At 35.5% G+C, this 17,735-nt stretch overlaps 1 long non-coding RNA gene across 1 annotated transcript; it reads left to right on the forward strand.

Moving 5' to 3' along the window:
• The first annotated feature begins 1,736 nt into the window (after positions 1-1,736).
• Positions 1,737-17,675, forward strand: LOC115414075 (uncharacterized). Its single transcript, XR_003934553.1, has 3 exons — positions 1,737-1,747; positions 12,166-12,171; positions 17,538-17,675. It is a non-coding gene; the product is annotated as an uncharacterized LOC115414075 (long non-coding RNA).
• The last annotated feature ends 60 nt before the right edge of the window (positions 17,676-17,735 follow it).

A 17,735-nucleotide genomic window follows, 5' to 3' on the forward strand; every position in this document is an offset into this window, starting at 1 on the left:
TCAAGATATGAGGAAAAAATCCATAAAACTAGAAAATCACTTGGAGAGCACAGACCTCTGCCAAGGCAGATCAGCCCCCCCCCCCAGACCCCCCATCGCCATCAAAATTTAATCATTTGGTCCTTGTGCCTGTATCAACATTTCCTGAAAATTTCATCAAAATTCTTCCTTAACTTTTTGAGTTGTCTTGCCAACAAACAAACAAACCCAGATGAAAACATAACCTCCGCCGTTCCTTGGTAGAGGTAAAAATAATTATTACTCATTATTGTTCTTTTAATAAAAAATGAAAACTGGTCCCACAGACCCAGACACCATACAAGGGTTAATAACAACCATTTTAAATGTAATATTAAATTTGTATAAACCTATATTTTCCCTCATTCATTAAATAGAAACGTAATTATACTGCACCTGTGTACTTCAGTACCAATAAATATCAAGCTGTAATCATACCTGAGAACAAATAGACTTCTTAATGACCCATGGTGAACATTTCAAAGAAATAATGCGCTTTTAACATACAAAAAAATAAGGCGTTTTAACCTGTCACACATACTATTCAATAATCCAGTGTTGCATTTATATGACATGAGGCACTCACTCACTCACTCATTCATTCACTCACCCACTCACTCACTCACTCTCCGACACAATATACACAATATTTACAGATAGGGGTGTAAGAAAATATCGGTTCTACAATATATCATGATATTTCATTTCACAATACTGTTATGATATTAAAAAGTACTGTATTGATATTTTTAGGTATTTATTTCAATGCAGATATTGTAGAGGTTAATTTTTAATTTTTGTGTTTCTTTTTTGTTTATATTTTATTTATTATTATTTAACACTCTTTTATTAAATAATGTTAGTTCCTTTGTTGGGATTGCACAAAAATAATGTTATGATGTTAGTTATGAACTAATAGAATGTGAACATTTGAACAAGATCTTAAACTGCAATATCTGTAACATATAATTTAAGATTTAACACAGGAAATTTTTGTGATATAGCATTAGATCCTGTTGTGATCAAATAAAAATATGTTTAGTATTTGTGCATGTTTCTGATGGGATTCAATTCTTCAAGGAAATAATCATTTAAAAAAAAAGAAACAAACAAAAAATTGCTTTTTAACAGTATCATGATATATCGTGATATATTGTATCGTGATCCTAGTATTGTGATTTGTATCGTATCGCCAGATTCTTGCCAATACACAGCCCTATTTACAAAGTGGTATTAATACTGTGGTATAATCCATAATATTATCGCTAACATTATCATAAACAGATAACCCTATATTTGACTTCATCTGCATATGCAGTTTTGTGAATGTAGTCATTTATGTTCCTCTAAAACAGTGGAGAATGTTAGGTTTTCCTCCACTCAGCCCCACGTTTTACCTCCTTTTGATATCCAACCTCCCTTTTCTTTCTAGTTCCTTCATTTCCTCTTTATTCCTTTCATCTGTGTCATGTCTTCCAGTTTTACTTTGCCCTTTTTTCTTCCTTCACCTTTCTGTTCCATACTCCTCTTGTCTTTTTTATTCACATCACACTTCTCCTCTAGAACTCTCCTCTTTTTTTCTCCCTCTGATATTTCCTTTCTACTTCAATCTTCCACTCGTACATATAAACCCATCCATTGCTTCGCCTCCTCCTCAGTTTCTTTATCTTTCAATCTTTCTTCTGCTGATGTTTTTCAGTCGTTCCTTCATTTTCTCTTGTTGCTTTTAGTCTATCGACTTTTCCCTCATCTATGCTTTACTCTCCTGTGAGTCTTTATTTCTGATCTCTTTCTCCTCTCCTCTTTTTTTTTTTTTTACCTCCAGTTTCTTTTCTCTTGAACTTTTTCCTTTCTCCTTCTTTGTCCTTTTTCTTCACCCTTTTCCTTCTCCACTCTCTCTTCCAATTACCTCCATAACCGCCTCCTCCTCCCTCCTTCGTCCTCTAGTTTTTCCACCTCCTCCTCCTTTCTCCAAACAACTTTTCCATTACTTTTTTTCCACTGTCTTTCACTCACCTTTCCTCCTGTCGTTCTCCGCTACCTTATCTGACCCTGTTTTCTTTCCCTCTTCGCATCAGGAGCTTCTGGATGGTGTAAACAGATGATTAGGTGCTGGTCTTTGATTCCTTCTCGACTAAATCCATCCTGATCATCTCGACAGCCTGCACACTCCTGCTCTACCAGTCTGTTGATAATGAGGCTCTTATTATTTTCATTTTTTTTCCCTTTTTCACATTATAGCGAAGCTGTTTATGAAACCGTCCTCCCTTCTTTCTTTTCTCATCATTATTCCCGGGTTCTAATTCCGAGTAAGCAGGGATTGTTTGTAGATTTTACATGCGTCTGCCCATTTTCAGGTCATCTCGCCTTTATTGCTTTCACCAAACAGTCTAATATAATTATCTTTCCTCGGTTTTGACTCAGTCGGTTTTTCAGCAGAGCTGTCAGGGGCAATAACGTCTATGAAGAATTTTTCCCTCATCGCGTCTCAAATTTGCTGAACAAAGGTTACACGGCGAAATGTAATTTTTAGAAATGCTGCATTTGTGTTTTCCCGTCGCAGTCTAGTTTTTTTTTTTTTTTTTCCTTGCCCATCTTGCTGACAGCATTAGACGCATTATCGCAATTAGTAAACACTTCTCGGCGGAGTTTGCTCCCATCTATCCACCCCTGCTTCATCCGTTATCCTGAGCTGTCAGATTCTGACTCATGATTATGTCTTTCCCCTCGGCCCTTGTTGCGTTAAAGTGGTTGACTCATAAATAATCAGCGAGTGAATCAATATTGCGGAGAAAATCTATTAATGTGCAGCATTTTACAACAAAATGCTACCCTCGAAAATGGCATATCATGGAAACTGTCATTCTAATAGCACGAAATCATCATTATGATACTATTTATGCCTCATATTAAAAACCCAATCTGTATCCAGTCGAGTTAACAAGAAAAATAAATTATCCAGTCATGCATTTGCATTACTGTGTGGTATTTTTAGTTCACCTGCCGATAGGTGAGCTATTGTGAGGGCGTTTTCATCTTAAACTATTTCTTCAAGCACCTTCTCCAACGGAACTACTGGTCGGATTCATTTAAAATTTTTTATGTAGCTTCCTTGAGACATTGTCTACAAAGGTTGTTCACAGTTTGAAATAGTTAAAATATTAAAAATGTGCCCTTTACTTATAACGGGCCATATTTTAATAGCATATAACATAGAAATGGGTAATGATATCAATATAGTTATTATTGTGCACTGATATGGACTTTCATTTGGGTCCATGACCTTTGACCTTGAGTGACCTTGAAAGGTCAAACACAAGGTCACCAACATCTACATTTCAACAATCCTCTTCAAAACTGCAGGTCGGATTCATTTCAAATTTTATATGTTTTTATATGTACCTTCTTTGGGACAATGTCTACAAAGTTTGTTTCACAGTTTTGAGAGATTTTGATTTTTTAATTTTTTAGGATTTTTGGAAATATTAAAAATTTGCCTTTACTTCTAATGGTCCATATTAGGGATGTAAACAATTAATCGACTAACGATTAATTGTCGATAAGAATTTGCTCGATTAAATTATTAATTGTCGGTTAATTGCCCTTTTCTGCCCGTCCACACCTGTCCAAAGGCTGCCGGTTTGCTGCGACGCTGCGGCTAGGATAGCCGGTCATTTAACTGGATCGTGGCATTGATGAGTTAGAATGTCTTTATGGACATGGTGGAGCCAAACACAGACCGGCCCGTCTGTTTGTGGGGGCGGTGCACCCCCAAATAAATACATGCACAAATGTGGGGTCAGTATCGGAGTGTTTACCCTGGAGGTTGGTGTAGTCTACAGTCAGTGAAAAGTTTCACTCTCACTTCTGGGGGGGGCACGGACTGCACCGTACCCCCGTAGTATTGGAAGTAGGACGGAAAGTGATGCACACACGAGCGCGGTTACCAACCAACACGCATGCATCCCCCGGCCGTACTGCGCACGTGCGAGTACTACCCCCCACAAGACTTCCGACAAACATTTCTCCAAGTACGACATAATTGTTTATCAGCAGCAGCGGTTGTAGTAAAAACTGAAAATATGTCCAAACTTCAAGCCAATTACCTAAAATGTTCAGTTGTTGGTTGAACGGGACAGAGCAGCACAGCTAACAACCTGGAGGGGGCGGGGCCTGAAGTGGCTCATGTGCATTTAAAGGGCCAGCGCTCAAAACCACCTTTCAGGTGTCATTACTCAGAAATAGGGTTGAAGATGGACCTGTGGAGTTGAATTAATGAAGAATTCAGACCCAAGCAGAGCATTCACAGTTTATGTAGACCACAGGGAAATGTTTGAAAATGCAGAATTCCATTTAAAAAAAGGCAAAATATCACTCCTTTTAAAAAATCTGAATGACATGAACAAGTATGAACAACCAGACAAGAAAAATAAGTGCAATTTTAACAACATTTCACGTACAACGTACAGATCACAGTGGATCTACGAGTACACAAAACATTTAATAACAGAAAATTGCACGTATTTGCACTTATTTCTCTTAAGACATTTCAGGTTGTTCATATTTGCTCAGGTTATTCACATTTTTTGTGAAAGGTTAGAGCTCTTCACTCTTTATAAGATCCTGTCCTAGAGAAACAGCAGTAAAATTACATTTTTTCTGATATACGTTCAGTGTAATTTTAGTCTGTTTTTGTTGCTAATGAAGGTAAATCAGTGTTTTTTTTTGTGTGTGTGTGTCAGGACCATGGCCATCTTCATCCAACAGGCTCACTGCTGATTTAATATTTACATGTTGCTCATTTTCTGTAACAACAGTTAAACCCAGCCAGTTTTCATCTGTATTAAGGCTACCAGCTATGAAAACACAATTCTGCCTTTTCCTATTAAAAACCAATTAACGCCACACATCATTGATCTAATACGTTGTTTCCTCCAAAATATTTAGACAAAATGAACCAATAATATTAATAAACCATGTATTTCCAGTCAGTTTGTGTGTTTTATAGCGAGACGAGACATGTTGAATTACACATTAATTATCCATTAAACACAAAAATCACTGTGTTAGTTTTGTTTCCTTTTAGAAACTGTGTTACTGTTGTTTAGTTTACCATCGTGTTACTGTTATTGCTGTTCGTACACACAGATATTATGTAAAAACGAATATTCACTTGACTTTTCACACTGGTTTTAGTTTTTATCTTCACTGAAATTAGCTGTTTTGAGCCTGGGTTTAACCACTGATGTATGAATATTACAGTGATAATGGATCCATTTATAACCAGTAACATTTCCTCCTCTTCATGAACAGACTCCACGCTTTGCCAAGAAGAAAATATCTCCACCAGCTTCCGCAGAACAGTCTACAGTGGGTTATTTATGAAATTCTGGAGAGAAAACAACTCTGAAGAAAAGGACGAGGGCCAAGAACGGAAACTGAGGTGATGATGAGGTAAGAAACGACAGAAACTTCACGGTTCTACTCAAACATCTGTGTGCGTTTGCAGATACAGTGTTATTATTAATGCACTAGATAAAGCAATAGGATTTCCTCAAATAAACAAGTTTAGATTTCTATCAATCTATAGTGACTTCAAATTTTTAGATAAAACTTTTAGATGTACAACTAAGATTTATTTAATATTAAATTTAGTTTTTTCAGATACATTTTTTAATAGCTTTATGGAATGACTTTTGAATTGGACATTTTAATTTATTTATTACCCCACGCCCTGAAGGGAAGGCAAGGGGTATTGTTTTTGGTTCGGTTTGTTAAACTATTGGTTGAATTCATACCAAATTGGGTTTATAGATTACCAGTGACCCAGAATAGATCTCCTTACATTTTGGGAAAAGTAGGTCAAAGTTAAATTTCTTAATGAATTTTTCCATTTTTTTCCCCCCAATTTATTTATAATGGGCAAAATTTCAGTTGTCTGTAGCAGCAAAACTATTGGTTGAATTCATACCAAATTGGGTTTATAGATTACCAGTGACCCAGAATAGATCTTTTTACATTTTGGGAAAAGTAGGTCAATGTTCAATTTTTTAATGAATTTTTAACATCTTTCCCCCCCCCCATTTCCTTATAATGGGCGAAATTTCGGATGTCTATAAAAACATCAATTTTCTTTCAATTTACTTCAAACTTGGCACGTATATAGAGGCAATTGATATGCTGACATCAGCGCACGCATAGACATATGACAGCAGCTGGATCGATGCCAAAATAAGCTACAATACATGTGAGGGGCGGGGTTTGTTGTACCCGGAACCACTTGATTATATTTAAGTAAAGCTGTGAAACCCTTCTCCGCTTACATTGGACAAAAATGCATTGAACGGTTTGAGATAGATATTTGATACTAGCGCATTGACCCGTGGGGATCCACAGGTTCTAGATGTGGTAGTTTTTATGCTGTTGTGTATTTGTGCACATTGTACGGTATTTGTCCAGCAGTCACCACCAAAGTGTTCTGGCCATAGCAATGTGACTGTAAGGCTACTGTATTCCAAAATTAATATCTCCCAAAATACTGGTCCTATCAACTTGCCATTTTCGCTAGTCTGTTCCTCGACTAAAAATACATGAGTATGACAAACTGCAGCAGTCAGCTCTTCCTGGATTTTGTATGAATCCCCGGACACATGCACGCACACTGAGGCCACTTGGCTTTTAATAGAGATTAAATGACTTGAATAAAGGAGAAGAACTTGATTGGATCATCTGTTGTATTTGGTCCAAACTTCAATATGGATGCCTTTGAATCCTGTTTTATATATTTATTCCCTTCAACATATACTGTATGATAGTTACAGGGTTTGTACAGGTGCTTGAAATCCTTGAAAATGCTTGAATTTCAACGTTTTTTTTTAAGGCCTGAAAAGTGCTTGAATTTTTCATTTTAGTGCTGTGATGCGATTTATTTTTAATCTTCACTCTGCCAGGTTAGATGTCAAACCAAAGCGATTTGCAGAGAGGTGGTACATGTTAAAAAATAAAACTTTACGTCAAAAAAGGAAATTAGCGAGTGTTCTCAGGTCGACTCCAGGTACATTTTTATCTTAATCTTTGTCTCGGTGCGAGTGAGTCTGAAGAACACCAAGTGGCTTCCTGTGTTTTTGGATTAGACTTTGTGTTCTCCTTTAATTTCTAAATTTTTAGTGTTATGTAACATAATTTTAGATATTTATAGCTATAATACAACATACATCATTGTGATAAAAAGTGAAACAAATTATCATGAGTGTACAGTTGCGGAAAAAATTATTAGACCACCCCTTGTTTTCTTCAATTTCTTGTTCATTTTATAATGCCTGGTACAACTGAGGGTGCATTTGTTTGGACAAATATAATGATAACAACAAAAATAGCTCCTAGTAGTTTAATTTCAGAGCTGATATCTATCCATTTAACATGTTTTCTTAATAATAACCAAAATCACTTCAGTTCTTACATCAATATCAATGGCATTGTACTGACAAAAACAGTGCTTTTAGACATTCCATGTTTTCTTTTATGTCTGTTTTAGTCACATGATACACACAGGAGTTAGTACTTGATTGTTTTTGATGACTTTTGATGGTCCGTGACTGTATGTACAGGGTGGGGAAGCAAAATTTACAATATTTTGAGGCAGGGATTGAAAGATAGTGTATGACCAATTAGTTTTTTGAAAGTCACGAGAATTTATTTGCCACAAGAAAATTGACATAATAGAAAATGTTTTTATTCTATGTGTCCTCCTTCTTTCTCAATAACTGCCTTCACACGCTTCCTGAAACTTGCGCAAGTGTTCCTCAAATATTCGGGTGACAACTTCTCCCATTCTTCTTTAATAGTATCTTCCAGACTTTCTCGTAATAGTTTTGCTCATAGTCATTCTCTTCTTTCCATTATAAACAGTCTTTATGGACACTCCAACTATTTTTGAAATCTCCTTTGGTGTGACGAGTGCATTCAGCAAATCACACACTCTTTGACGTTTGCTTTCCTGATTACTCATATGGGCAAAAGTTTGTGAAAAGGTATGGATAATAGTGTTAGGTATGATTATGACATCAATATATGTTTGGTTTCAAAACAATTGACGTAGTGCCTGCTGAGAAAAAACAACTAAATGTTCATTGTAAATTTTGCTTCCCCACCCTGTATTCCTGTAGATATGTACAGGGGTTGGACAAAATAATGGAAACACCTAACATTGTGGGATCATAGAAGGTGTTTCCATTATTTTGTCCAACCCCTGTATTTTACCCCAGTGATAAGGGGCCGGGCTGGAAAAAATTGAAAATAACCCTTAAAAGTGCTTGAAAAGTGCTTGAATTTGACCTTGAAAAATACGTACGAGCCCTGTTGTTAGTGTAACTGAGTATAAATATAATCTAGTACTACAGTGATATCAGTGTTTTTAATAATTCATCAAGAACAGATTCCTGTAAAACTACCATTCCCATGAGCCTCGGCTGTGGTTTGCGTCCAGTGTTGTTAAAAAGCACCGGTGCATCCCCTGGTTTCGAACGTCTTATGTAGGACATTCCACTGAACTACTTCTACAAAACGTGTTCTGGGTTCTACAGAGAGTCACATAACCTCAGTATGCGTCTAATATGTGCACATTTGATCATGTTTTATTTGAAGAAGAGCAGTTTTCACTAGTAGAATGACTCGCTTCTGAAAACCCTGTCAGTGGTTTTTCCCAACTGTGAGACCCCAGACCCTCTCAGAGCAGTAATGGTTAAGAGGCCGAACCATACATCATCATATGACACCAGTTAGCTCCGGCCTCGTACTGTACTCACTGGGCTGCTGGTGGTCGAGTCCTTTATGGGCCTGCAGCATCAGACGCACACCCAACAGCTACAGTATGTGGGGCAGCAGGAAGTCTGTCCCACATAGTCGATGACCCAAAACGCTGAGACTGGCACCAATTACAGCCGCCATATGTAAAGCACAGGTGGCACCGAGGCAGCTGGAGCCGCAGCTTCACAGCAAAGAATGATGTGGAGGATGAGAATATGATGCAGTTAGTTTACTCACAACAAATCTGTAGCTCAATGTATATGGGATTATTTTGAAAACTTTTAAAACATACAGTTCCTTTTAAAAGTCCACTCTGTTTATTGATCTAGTAAAGTTCTAATAATCACACATATGGATTTGTCTCTGTATTTAGATCCAATCTGATATACTGTATGTGAGGTATGTACAACAGGAAAAACAACTTCAAATAGGGGGTAAAATCACTGTGCTGTTAGCTACCAAGCTAACATGCTACATTAGCCAGGTGGTAATAAAGTATTGGACATTGCTTTATTATTATTACTAAAAAGTCTTATAAAACAACCTGTTAGCGTAATCTTTAATATCCTTTACCTTGAAATGTCCAACATTCTGTTTGTTGGTTTTGTAAAGTTCTAATGACCACACATATTCCTTTGTCTCTGTATTTAGATCCAATCTGGATATACAAAACAACAAGAAAGAGTTTCATTGGGAAAAAAACTTTCTACAAACTAAAGTGGCAATATTTAGTATGATCTCCCTTTGCACTTAGTAGTAATAGTAGCTCAAAACTGAAAATTAGGGAGGTAACTTACTGATATTCTTTCATTAGCACTTGAAATAGGAGGTAAAATTAGCTTCGCTGTGCTATTAGTTAACTAGCTAACATGCTATATTAGCCTGGTCGTAATAAAGCAACAGAACTTTGCTTTATTATTATTACTAAATAATCTTATATTTACTAAAACAGCTTGTTAGCAGTATCTTTAATATCCTGTCCATTGAAAAATATATTTAGAAAATATACAGCGTTGTGTAAAAGTAATGGTTATTGGTTTATTATTAAAGTTCTAATGTCCACACATATGCATTTGTCTCTGTATTTAGATCCAATCTGATATATATGTGAAGTATGAACAGCAGGAAAAACAACTCGAAGTAGGAGGTAAAATTTGCTTCACTGCACTAGGCTAACATGCTAGCCTGGTGGTAATAAAGTATTGAACACTGCTTTATTATTATTACAAAAGTCTTAAAAAAACAACCTGATAGCATAATCTTTCATATCCTTTCCCTTGAAAATGTATAAAATGAATATACAGTGTTATATTAATGTCCAACATTCTGTTTGTTGGTTTAGTGAAGCTCTAATAACCACACATATTCATTTCTCAATCTGGATATATGTGAAGTATGTACAGCAGGAAAACAAGTTTCATTGAAAAAAATAAGTTTCTGTAAATCACAGTTGCAGTATTTAGTATGACCTCCCTTTGCACTTAGTAGTAATAGTAGCTAGTGGTAGCTAAAAAATGAAAATTAGGGTGGTAACTTATTGATATTCTGTCATTAGCACTTGAAATAGGAGGTAAAATTAGCTTCACTGTGCTGTTAGCTAACTAGCTAACATACTAAATTAGCCTGGTTGTAACAAGGCAATCGTAAAAGTCTTATATTTACTGAAACAACTTGTTAGCATTATCCTTAATAGCCTTTCCCTTGAAAAATATATTTAAAAAATATTCAGCATTAAAAGTCCTGTTCCAACATTCTGTTTGTTGGTTTAGTCAAGTTCTAATGTCCACACGTCTCTGTATTTAAATCTAATCTGATATATATGTGAAGTATGAACAGCAGGAAAAACTAAAGTTTCATCTTAAAAACAGCTTCTATAAACCAAAGTGGTCATATTTAGTGTGACCTCCCTTTGGACTTAACATGTCTTTAACCCTTTTGTTCAGACAATGACATTTATTGCATTAATTCACAGATGTTTTATACAGATTTCATTCAACACATGTCAGAGGTTTCTAATTGTTTATGCTGCTTCTTCTCATGACACTAAATAGTGACTTAAACTTTTGTGTTCAGTTTATTGTGTGTCTTAAGGCTGTGCACATATTTCCCACATTATCTTGTTGGATGTGAAGAAAAGAGAATGAAATATAAATACGTATTTTCATTTCAACCCTGAAAAACAACAAAGTTTAAGCTGGACTAGGACTTTTGCTCAGAACTGTATATTTCCTCCTTAAGTGCGTCATCGTCGTCGTCCTTCTCCTTTTTTATTCACCAGCTGTTGGATTCTTCGCTCCATAGCCCTGAGGTGTACAGTAGTTTAGAAGAAACACAGATTTGCCGTAGGGTTCTTTACACCAGGGGTCTCATTTATTAAAGTTCTGATGCACAAGTTTGTGCTCCAAGTTGTGCTTTGTAAAGTTTTGATGTCAGAATCAGAGCCTCTCAGTGATTTTCTTTTTTTTTTTTTTCTTTTTAAGTCTGTCTGACATATCAAAAGCAAAACTTTGGATTAAATCCTTTTTATTGTTACCCAAGGTATGAATGTTATAGACATCATATATATATGGTATACACTGTGCAGTATATACACTATACTATAACATCTTTACAAGTCACGCCCTGTGTGTGATGACAAATGGAGGTGGAAGTCGATGGAAAGAGGAAAACGACATCATTTCCTCTGAAACACTCGGAGGTGACGCCGAGTCAACGTCTGTTACAGGGTCGAGTCTCTGCAAAGAAAACCGCTCACAGTTCACCTCCGTTTACAGCGTCCTCTTTAGTTGCAGGAAGTGACACGTACCACATCTGGAATTCATGGAGTTGGTCGGTTAGTCACCTCACAACACCCACCGATCGATAAACCACAGGACCAATCAAAATACAGCAACAGAGATAAAGGCCCATTCATGCTCGCTTATGCACATAAATAGGTACGTCTGTTTCAAACGGTCCCAAGAGTCATTGCCTTCATACTTAGATGTCTGTTATGTTGGAATTAGCATTTGTCAATCAATCCACCAGAGGGTCGACAGAAATATAGACATAATGAACGCAGAGGACGGACATAACGTAGAGCATGAATAGGCCTTCATCGCATTTATCACTCAGGAAACCACGTCACTGAGGTCAAAGATTCTCCTGTTGTTGAAGGGTCACCTCGCTCAAATAAACATTTACCTCTGTACTCGTAACCGTATCTAGTCAAGCAGAACGTTCTGATTTTGGGATGGATTTATACTTGCAAATCCACTGCACAAATGAGGGGGGATGAGGAAAATAATAACCAACTCAAAACTTCCCCATCGGTGATAAAACCGGCTGTGAATTAAAATGTAGAGCTGCGTAAAGTGGAGGAGGAGAGTAACGTTTCAGGTTATTTCTAGAACATTGTAACCAATGCTGCATTCAGGTGCCATCAGGAACATGATCCTTTCTACTTGGGAATTTGACATTACGAGTGTGTTGCGTTCAAGCGCTTTTCTTGTCCTAGCGAAACATAAAATGGCTGATGCATAATTTATCCTGACCTGCTACTTGGGTAACATGGTTTCAGATGGGTTTTAGACAGTTTTGCAAGTCATGAGCTAACAGCAGTAGAACGTAAATAAAAGTGCCGTTTGTCATTTGCGTCGATGCTCTTTGCTATTGTTGAAAAGGTCAAAGGTTATGTTCATCTCAGCAGCTTGTGGACCAAAATCTTTCCCAGTTTTCCAGTGCAAAATATGTCAGGAGCAATTTTAGAGCATGTAACTAGTATTTACCATAATTTCCATAACATGTGAAGGCAGCATAAGAACAACTTGAACATCTTAAAATTAATGTGGAGTACTGTTGTATTGTTGTAGTAGTAGTACAAACAAGTGCATGTTAAAGCTAAAAGCTAAAACCTTTCCTACATGAAACATTCATGTTATAAAGTACAAGCTCTGCATACGCTATATGGACAAAAGTATGTGGACATGTTGAATTCAGGTGTTTCTTTTCTAACAGGGGTCTGGGATACAAAACAATAATGAAAAATGTCAGAATATAGTTTAATATTGGGATGAATATCATTACATTGCATTGGTTAGTTTGGTTTGCATTGTTATCTTTGCTTTTAAATACACCGCAGAAATGGTTTTGACTTAATTTCTCTCAACATTGAGTTTGTTTTTTATCCATGACTATGATTTTAAATGTCCTACCTCTAAATTTCTAAAATATTTTTCCTGCTCTGACTTTTAATAATCATTTTATACCACAACTAACCATCTACTTTCTTTACATTTCACTAACTTTAAGGAAAAATTGATGTTTTTATCTCAAATCAACATGAACAGGACATTTTACAGCTGTAGACATGATGTGTCCCAATATTTATGTCCATATACTGTATAAACAACAGACAGGAAATTAGTGAAGATGCACAAACTAAAACATTACGCCGGTCATTCTTTTTCTTTTTCAGGTGCATTTGTTAGTTTCACCCTAAAAACAGCTAAGAATGAAAATATAACTGTGATGTATTTATATATATATATATATAACAGATGAGTGTTAATGCTTATGTGTAAAGTTCACATCAGTTACATGTGAATGGGTTGTTTTTTTACCTTTTTATTGTTGCGAGCAGTGTTGTTTTTTTTTTTTTTTTTTTTTTTTTTTCACAGTATCGATTCATTACTGTCCAGAACAGAACTAGGGATGCACAGACAGATGCACAACATCAGCCTTGTTATCTGTCATCAGCGATCGGCGAATCAGATGACATTCACTAACGGTAGATGATTATCTGTTGTGTTGTGTGAGCGATTAAATTTGTTCTTATTCAGAAATAGCACGAGGGGTTGAAAGAGTTGAACACAGCCCCGTTTAGTTGAATATTTTGTTGTTTTTGCGGCATAAGAGGAAATAAACGACGACTAAGTAAACAGAAAAACTGGCATCGGTGGAATCAACCGTGGGCCAAATTGTTGTCTTAAAATTGGGATCGACTCCAGTGTTTTTTTATTTACATCCCTGTTAAATCCACTAAAAGTGCAGGGGTTCAGTGTTAATCTGACTCATCTGTCATATTAACCCATAAAGACCCAGGGATACTTTTATGACAGCTCCAAAATGAATTTTTCCACTAGATTAAACCTTTCATCACCATTTATTATAATATTATTCTCTGCATTTTGCGGATTTTCAATGAAATTCATGTATTTTCCAATATTTAATTCACTGATCATGTAGATGTTCATAAAAGCTCAGAGTTAATTCAAAGGTTATTATATCAGAAACACAGAAAACTGAAGAAAAAGTGACTTTCAGCGAAGATATCAATAAGTGAACATAAACCAAGTGTCAACAAACATTGTCATTTATCAAACTACATTGATGAGTATGTTGTAGAACTGAACTCATTTTAGTTCAAGGACCCAACATGATCTGAAGCGGGCTTGACCAGTAAAATAATAACATAATCTATAAATAATGTCAACTCCAAACTTTTCTCTATGTTTTAGAGGGATAAAAGTAGCACATATTGAAAATGTTTCCATCTACAAATTATCCTTTTAAAAAATGTGAATAATATGAACAAACTGAAATTTATTAAGAAAAATAAGCGCAATTTTAACAATATTCTGCCTCAGTTTATCAGTTACACATGTGTGTTACAACGTACAGATCACAGTGGATCTACAAATACACAAAACATTTAATAACAGGCAGAATATTCGTAAAATTGCATTTACTTCTCTTGAGACATTTCAGGTTATTCACATTTTTGTGAAAGGGTAGTTTGTAAATGTAAATATTTTCATACAATTTAATTTTTTTTTTTTTTTTTTGCACTAAAACAAAGAGAACAAGTGGTGCCAGTCACAAAAAAAATCCTGCCCCTCCCATGTACTGTCGCATATTTTGGCATCGATCCACTCTTTCATCCATATTCAATATTTGTTAAATACAAAAATTATATATGTGCCAAGTTTGAAGTAAATTGAAACTAATTCGATGTTTTTGTAGACATTTGAAATTTCATCCATTATATGTAAAGGGGAAAAGAAAAAGTTTTAAAAATTTAACAAAAAAATTCATAAACAAGCTATCACCTAGACATTTTGCACAGTGACGTCTAAAATTAATCTCTATATCTCTGCAACGTTATAAGTAAATTGAGTTAAAATTGACGTTTTTATAGCGTTTCGAAATGTTCGAAATGTTGCCTATGTTGCCTATTGTTGTGAATGGGGAAAAAAAGATTTGAAAAATTCATAAAAAATTTTAACTTTGACTTATTTTTCCCAAAATGTAATGACATCTATCCTGGGTGACTGGCAATCTATAAACCCAATTTGGTATGAATTCAACCCATAGTTTTGCTGCTAAAGTGTTAACAATCAAACAAAGAAATAAACAAAAAATAAATAAATAAAAATTTGGAGTTGTCGTCATTTCGAGGTTATTATAACAGTATTTTACTGATGGACGCACTTGAAATTGAATTGGGCTGAATATGGAACCTGCACTAAATTAATTGTTAAAATCTTCAGTGTCATTTAACATTTCATAAATTTATCCCAGGGGCCAGATTGGACCCTTTGGCAGTTCGGTTTTGGTATGTTTGACACCCATGTTATAGAAGAAACCAGTGTTTCCACGGTAACTACGGAGCCTCTGAACATCCAAATGGGTCATATCTGATGACCATGAAAAGATGACAAACTGTATTTTACACCAATTATTTACATGGATTAATAGGATTAGTGGATGAACGGGTATTAAACATCAGTAGATGGATGTTTGGGTCTTTATGGGTTAAAGGGAAAAAAAAAGAAACAGGACGATCACAAAGTTCCAGAGGAAATGACACCTTTTTATATATATATATATATATATATATATATATATATATATATATATATATATATATATATATATATGTCTATAACTGACGTAATGTTGTGAAACTTCAGCGAGCCTTGATGTGAGCTTTTAGAATGAGATGCAGCATCATAACAAAATAGTTCAAAGAAAACCTGTTCTCCAGGCTTTTAACAGCACACACTCCTTTTCCATGTGTACACTCAGGCAGACGTGTCAAAAAGCCGGGCACTCAAACTATCTGCATGACTAGATATGATTAGAGGTAGGCGAGGAAATGTTTGTTTGGGATTTCGGTAAAAGTGAGTGACGGTGGAAAAAAAACATGTCTTCCATCCCGTTTAGAACCTGACAGGCCAAATCCAACCGCTATTGTTATGAAAATCTGACGAGGATGTTCTCTCCTTCTGTCTGTTTTTTTTTTTTTGTTTTTTTTTAATGTCCAACCTGAATCAGAATGTGTCATTTTCATTGTAGGGCTCATTTGTGGTTGTGTTTTTATTAACCTGTTAAACCCCAGGCCATTTGTTTCCAGTAGGAGTCATTTCAGTGTAACACAAAACAACAGAAGATTCACTCATTTAAACCAAGTTCTGATCAGAAAACAGCAAAAGTACAAAATCCATAATCATCACTTCACAACGTGACCTTTACTTTTTTCAGTGAGTTTTTTATCGGTAGAGAAATTAACCCTTGTACTGTTGGATCTGCTTAGTGTTAGCTTAGCACTGCAAAGTTTGTCTCATTGGTGTGTTTTTTTGTTAAATTATTCATGATGTATGCTGTTTCTTATTTGGATCGTGTTCTGTTGTCTAACAATTGGTTTTGTTGAGTTTTTAGATGACGTTCTTACGGTTACGTGGCTGTATAGAATGTGTATGTTGCTATAAGCATTGCGTAGTGTTACCATGGCAACCAGGCTTAACCCATAAAGACCCAGTGCTACTTTTGTGGCGGTTCCCAAATGAATTATTCTCTAAATTTTACCTTTCTTAGGCAATTTGTCACTTTTTATTATAATATTATCCTCTGTATTTTGCTTTTTTTTTTTTTTTTCCAGTGAACATCAGGTATTTTCCTCTATTTAATTTACATATCATGTAGATGTTCATAAAACAGGGTTCCCGTGGGGTCTTAAAAGTCTTGAATTTACAAATCTGCATTTAATACCTTTAAAAAAGTCTTTAACGGGTATTAAATTTGATATGGTAGGTCTTCAGTTTGTGCTGTATTCAGGGTTATTATTGTTAATGAAAACTAACGAAATGACGAAAACTAGAATAGTAAAAACATTTTCGTTAACTGAAATAAAAACTATAATTAAAAGAAAAAAACGATAACTAACTGAAACTGTATTGTGTGCTTACAAAACTAACTAAAACGTTTAAAAATTATGGATAAAATTCCCTTATTTTTTGTCTTTGTCCATGTCGGATTGATATGAAATGGATTTATTTCCCTCGAGCAATTTTAGCTAGCGGCACCATATGATATTTAACGGTCCGTCACTTCTCATCACTTGTGGCGTCGTCTTCTCGTCCCCACTCTACCTGGAAACATGGAGACTAAAGTTGGGAGAAAGCAGCAGAGTCCTGTCTGGGATTTATTTGAATACAACGGTGAAGAGGATAAAAGATATAAAAAAAAATTAAAACTAAACTAAAACTAAGCATTTAGAAAATAACGAAAACTAGCAAACCTGCTCTAAAAACTAATTAAAACTAACTGAATTAGAGAAAAAAAGTCAAAACTAAATAAAACTAAACTATAATGAAAAATCCAAAACTGTAAGAACCTTGGTCGTATTGTGTGCTGTATTGTGTTTAAATTTGTCTGTTAAATGTCCAAACTAGAAAGAAAGTATGTTATTCTACTCAGTTTCACCCATTCTAACCCCACAATTTATATTGAAATTAGGAACCAGTTATCGCTAACTTTGCAGCCCCCGCATGAGAAATGACTCAGAACAATAGGAATCAAGGTGTTGGAGTAAATAAATACATTTTGCTAAACTCTACAAGTCACAAATGTTTGCCAGTATGGCTGTGAAA

The sequence above is a fragment of the Sphaeramia orbicularis genome, chromosome 22 (genome assembly GCF_902148855.1).
Source record: "Sphaeramia orbicularis chromosome 22, fSphaOr1.1, whole genome shotgun sequence".
Classification (NCBI taxonomy): domain Eukaryota; kingdom Metazoa; phylum Chordata; class Actinopteri; order Kurtiformes; family Apogonidae; genus Sphaeramia; species Sphaeramia orbicularis.